The 6,000-nt window shown below is 38.6% G+C and overlaps 1 long non-coding RNA gene across 1 annotated transcript in view; it reads left to right on the forward strand.

Moving 5' to 3' along the window:
* LOC142061773 (uncharacterized) overlaps positions 1-5,789 on the forward strand; it is a 50,718-nt gene extending 44,929 nt beyond the window's left edge. Inside the window, exon 5 of the long non-coding RNA XR_012662239.1 lies at positions 5,717-5,789. This is a non-coding gene — a long non-coding RNA (uncharacterized LOC142061773). The remainder of the gene's footprint in view (positions 1-5,716) is intronic.
* Positions 5,790-6,000: the final 211 nt, after the last annotated feature.

Below are 6,000 nucleotides of genomic sequence, written 5' to 3' on the forward strand. Positions count from 1 at the left end.
TCTTTGCTTTTGTTTGTCAGCAGCTGAACGTGAGCAGAGGTTTCCACTGACCAGGAGGTTAAAGCTTTGAAGGCGACTGCACAGACTTGCAGACTAGTGGTTTTCATTGCAATTTTACTATTTCGTTTTTCTTTTCACTACTTGTTTGTAAAGGATGCAAAACGAATTCCTGTCTGTGTTCGTATTCAGATAACCCACAAAACCTGAGAGGATTCCGGCATGGACCAAGATTGCCTATCTCTGTAAAATGCTCAATACATAGCTTCTTAATCTCTCATGCTTTCTGTGTGTTCTAAATTCTAATTTATATCTAACTTATAGACATCTGAGGCTTTTGAGGAAAACTTTAAAAAATGGCAGCTTTTGTTGCCTCATAACAAAATAGGACATGTGCTGTTTATTTCTTTATCCATGTGCTTACCTATGTTGCCGTGGTTCCTGGGAACACTGGTCAGATGCTAGCCAGTGTATGGAATTAGAAATTGAGGACCCAAACACCTCAGAAGATAAGGGGTAGGGAAAGAGAGGCTGTTCAAGAGGAAGGTTGCTGGAGAACTGAAAGGAATCCATCAGCCAGTACCAGGAATGTGGCTGTTGGCACTATACGCCAGTATCTAAACAAGTAAGATCTGATCCATGTCAGAGGACACGAGGGGAGAAGCACTCCTTAGGCCAGACAGGGTAGCTGCAAATGTAATGCCATAAACAGAGAAGGAAAGAAATGGATCTCATCTCTCTGAAAGCCAGGCACTAAAAAGCATAAGCTCAGGAAATCTGGATAACTAAAATTTTGTTAGTCAGGCAGCAAGCAATGAAAATACAGCCAGAGAAGGGATGACGAGAGAAACAGGTAGGTATAAAGTGAGGAATGGTGATAAGAGAGATTCAGAAGTAGGAACAGGAATGGTGGAGAAGGGAAGATTTGGAAGGAAAAGGGTGAGGGCAAACAATATGCGAAGAAGATAATAAAAGAAGGGTATGGAAATGGGATATGAATTTTTGCTGCTGGAGAAGGCAGGGTGATTAAGATAAAAAGCAAGAAACCATCAGGGTTAAATGACAAAAAGCATAGGGAGGGGAGAGTAATGAAAAGGACCAAATTGGATCAGTATGGGGGAGGAAGGCGGAAGGTCTGTAAAAGACTGTCCAAGCGTGAATTGTGGGAAGTGTCAAAGTAATATGAGCACTATGAAACTTTTAAAAACTGGGCAGTGTGGTGACGGTGCTCCTGTGCAGACCTGCTAGGTAGCTGTTTTGTCAAGCATAATTTTCTTGTCCATGACTCAATCATATTTTTCCAAGTTGAAGAAAAAAGAACCTGGGATGTTTTCTTGAGACTCTAGCTGATGACAACATATTTACTGAACTTCTCACAAAAATCATCACATAAATATTTGACTCTGATTGTGATTTCAGCAAGTTTATTTCCAAGAGTTTGATTTATAGATAAAATTCCACGTACCGAGTCTCCAAGCAAAGCAACAAAGACTGAGAATATAAGAGACAAAGTTATTGAGTTTTGTTGTAATGTATTATTTTCAGCTACTCATTTTTATTTTTAGGATATAAATCACAGAAACTAACTGAAGCTGGAGAACATCCTTTCAGTTGTAATAGTTTGCATTTCAATATTAACTCCTTCTGCCCCCCCCCCCCACCAAATTCCTTGCTGCAGTTTTTAGATATAAATTCCTGCAAAGCAATGCAAAATCTGAATACTGATGAATTAAAAGGTTAAAGTAATGTAAGACTACTCAGGCTAACATAAATGTAGAGTACCAGTTATAGTCTGATTTAAGCAATTGCATAATGCTGAGACTTTGTTTGTATCAGTGGAGTAAATTCCTGATTTACAAGGGAGACCTGAATCAATCGAAACATTTCAAACTTTTTCCACAGTCATATTATTAGAGAATGAACTTTTGCCCATAAAGAGGCATGAAGGAAATGAACAGGTTCCACCTTCCATCATTTCAGAACTGAGCTGCTGTCTTCCTGACAGCTGAACTGAGAGTTTACTTGCGACTGAGCTTGATGAAAATAAGTGGAAAAATCTATTAACTCTTTTGCTCTCTGCTTCTTTTGGATCAAAAATCTCATTACTTTAAAGTAGTTGCTGAAGCTTTTTGAAATCATATGCGGGAAAAAAATTGTCCTTATTACTTGAAATCAGTTCTAATTCTAGCAGTAGCTGAAAGTAATGTAATTTTAGGAGCGTGAACTGGTGCAGCTGAGATTATAAAATGGCACTGTACCTACCCTCTCTAGTGCATGAAAGCCAGTCGAAGTTTCCCCTGGCTAAGGATGAGGTACCAAACACCTCAGGGCCTCCTCCTGACTTTGCCATGGTTTGTACATTTTGCACATTCTTTTTATGAGTTGCCATAGAGTATGTATGAGGACCCTATCCCTTCTTGAGGACTGAAGAAACCTTTCAAACACTGTTAGCAGGCCATATGTTTTCCTACTTCTTTGTGGCATCTAATGTTAATATCCCCCAAAATTATGTAGTAATTTGTACGAAGTAAGAGCTGATGAGCTGTAGGTTTGTCAGCCCTGCCATAAAGGAAGCAGTCAGCTACTATGGGAGATGAGAAGCTTTTACCCTTTTGCTATATCCTAAACAGAAAACAAGGTCAGGGAAATGACCTGGACCGTACAACATTTGGGAAGTGAGCTCTGCATAGCGTAAATTGAATATACTAATGTACAAGCTTGGTAAAGGAATCCTAACTGTGTATATAAAATGTTTCCCTGATGACTAGTCAACGGCTCTGGTTTGTGTTTAAATTCCTCCCTCTACACTCATGCATCTAGGAAACCAGACTGGAAAAGATTTGTTTCTGTCATTGCCAGATTTACTGGAATGAACAGGAACACAGTTACTGGGAAGAGGCGCTGAATTTGTTGCGGCAGGTGGGGAAGACATCTTTAGTCTGTGTCACAGCCTCCATAGAAAGGCTGGCAGAAAAGGTCAGGATGCACAGAAGCAGCATGACGTTTCATTCTCCCTGAACATGCCACCTGCTTAACATGATAAATTACACCAAGTTTGAATATCAGATGTTCACAAATGGCAACACTTTATCATTTAGGCCTAGGCCGACACCCACAAACATCTGATATATTTGGCCTGGAAATGTCTGTAAGAGTTATCCCTGCCTTGATGAACCCTGAGGACGACTGATCTCTAACAGAGAAAATAAGAGCACCACATGGTCTTGGCAGGGCCCTAACTGCAGTGCCCTGGCATGTCTGTCCCATTTTACCAAACTATTTTTAAAAATCAGCAGCATGTCATCTGAAGAAACTGTTTTCAGCTTCTATTGCTGGGATGTATCTAAGAGTCTCTTTTCTCCTTTTTAACCGAACAAAGGGGGTGAAGTTTTTAAGAAAGGTATCTAAATATATCCATTAATTGATGAACATGCTCACTTTGTTGCTTGCAAGACAACAGACAATCTCTGATCATCAAATAAATGCTAGAGTGAACGGAGGTTTTAACTAGAAATTGTTTTTGTGGGAAGCCGTAGTTGTGGTTGTGGCATAAATTCTTTGAATACATTAGTCATTGGCATCTAAAGAGGAAAAAAATATTAGTGATGTTTATTGAAGGCATCATTAAATGCCACGGTTTATTATAAAACATGAAAGAAAACAATCTTCAACAAACCACAGTAAAAGGGAGATAATTTTTTTTCTTACATTATAAACTTCAGTTTCTGCTTTTTGGGAGCAAATATTTCCTACTCCTGTTTAACCTTCCGGTAGGACAAAGGTACTGCAAAAATAAGTTAGGCAGCACTAAAACAGTACATCATTCCCAAAAGAACATAGGAGAAGAAGGAAAGGTAAACTTGGGGGTAGAGACATGTCACGTCAGCACAACCTGCAGTACAGTCACTTAGCATAGCAGATGTTTTTTGCTGTGCATACCTTCTCACAAAATAAAATAATAGAAAATAAGATAGGCTAAGTTAAAAGCATTCAACTTTTTTGGATTTCCACATAATGTGAAATTTGAGAAACGTTGCTCCCGAGCTGAGGTGAACAAAGGAGTCCAGCATGTATTGCAGTCCTTCAGTATGTAGGACTTCATTAGCAATGGATGGGATCAGCAGCTATTCCAGATTTACTCAGGATAGCAGACACAACTTTTTAAAAATATGTATCTCTTCATTAATCCTCAAAACCAGCATTTTAATACTCCTTATTTCAGTGTCATAGTTATCCTCCATTAAGTAATAAAGTAAATCCATGTTATATAAATGTCATTTTAGTATTGAAACCAGATGGATGCTGTTTACCATACATTTATAGCCAGATCTCCTGCATTTCCAAGAAATAAAGGACAAATATATTAAGAATTCAAGACAAAACCTTCGTGGCTTCCCTTTATCCTTGCAATTCTACTTATATTTTGTAACTTTTGAGCAGGTAGAAGGAAAAAGTTTGACTAAATTTCAACTTTGGGCAACTCTTGCAATTTCTGGAGTAAGATCTCATATAAGAGCAGATGTTTTATAGTTTTTTATTATCTTTTTGTGGTGTTGTACGCAAACAGCAGTTAAAGGCGATAGCCGTTTTACAGCTCTGTGTTCCGGACCTTTTTGTTTTTGTCTTTTACTACATGAAGAGAAGCAGCCAAATATATTAAAGGCCTATAACAAACTACAATTCCATGCCACTGTCTAAGATCATCTGGATTTCTACCATTATTAGTGTATCCCAAACATTCCTAAACAATGAAAAAGGTGACTGTCCTACCCAAAGTCAGCATAGATTATTTTAATTCTGTCAACTGATATAAAAATAATCTATACTGTAGAATGGACAGCTATTGTTTATGCATCTGAGGTATGCCTTGTTTTCTTGAAGTAGTCATGCTTCATCTGGTACATGAGGAGGCTGATGTTACGTGGTTTGTCTGCTGTTTTGCCTTTTAACAACCAGAAAGAGCTTCTATATTTTTACTGTTGGCTTGTATACTACTCCTGGATGCAGGCTAAGTTGGTTTTTTACCTATCTGCTATATTGTAGCTCAGAAGCAACATGGCAGCAGTGGCAGTTTCTCAGTTGTTTTACTCATTAGTATTGTAACACTTCAGTAAGGTTCTTGTGTCCTCTGGATCCCTTGACTATGGGGAAAATAAGTTACTCTTTAATACTCTTTACAGAACTGATCTGACATGGAAGTGGCCTTTAGGCCTGATTTAAAAGATGCCTTGCTGATGCTGCCATAAAGTACTGCACAATGGGCCTGCTCTGAGCAGTACAAAGGACCAGATGAACTCCAGAGATCCTTTCCATCCTACATAATTCTGTGTTTCTATGTTCGTATTACAGTTACATGGGTGAATATGTAGGAGATGTGTTGCCCTACCTTTATGAAACCCATACTCTGGAACTAGTTTCAAATCTAGAACATTGTCTAGTTTTATTGTTCCTGTACTTAGACTTGTTTTCAGTCCCAATTATACTAAGAATATTAAACAATCGTAAAGTTGCACCTCTGGGGCTGCTGCACTCTGTTAAGCCAGCATGATGGGAGGTGTAAGCTGGGTGGACATGTAGCCAAAGCAGCCCAAAAAACCTCTGGGATCTTGTGCAGTTAGAATATGGGTGGATGCAACAGTACTCTCTGTTTTGCTTTGGCTTGTTCATCAGTGTCTTTGTGTATATAACAGAGCAGATAACACTCCTTACCAATATACAGAATCAATATCCAACCTATATCGATCAATAGCCAGGAGCAGCTATTTGAGAAGAAGAGTACGAGGAGAATAAGGTACTTGATATATGTACATGTCAGTGCGGACACACACAAAAAGCATTACATAGCTCTTTCTCTTTCCAGATTATAAGGAGGTGCCTAGATTTGCAGCAGCAAACCATGGTAAATATACAAACTTGCAACTTGTTATCAGAAGGAAATGCAAAATGAAGCGACAATTCTCATGCCTATTTCACTTTATTCAATAAAAAGAATATTTCTGGTGA

This window comes from Phalacrocorax aristotelis, chromosome 9 (genome assembly GCF_949628215.1).
Source record: "Phalacrocorax aristotelis chromosome 9, bGulAri2.1, whole genome shotgun sequence".
Lineage (NCBI taxonomy): Eukaryota > Metazoa > Chordata > Aves > Suliformes > Phalacrocoracidae > Phalacrocorax > Phalacrocorax aristotelis.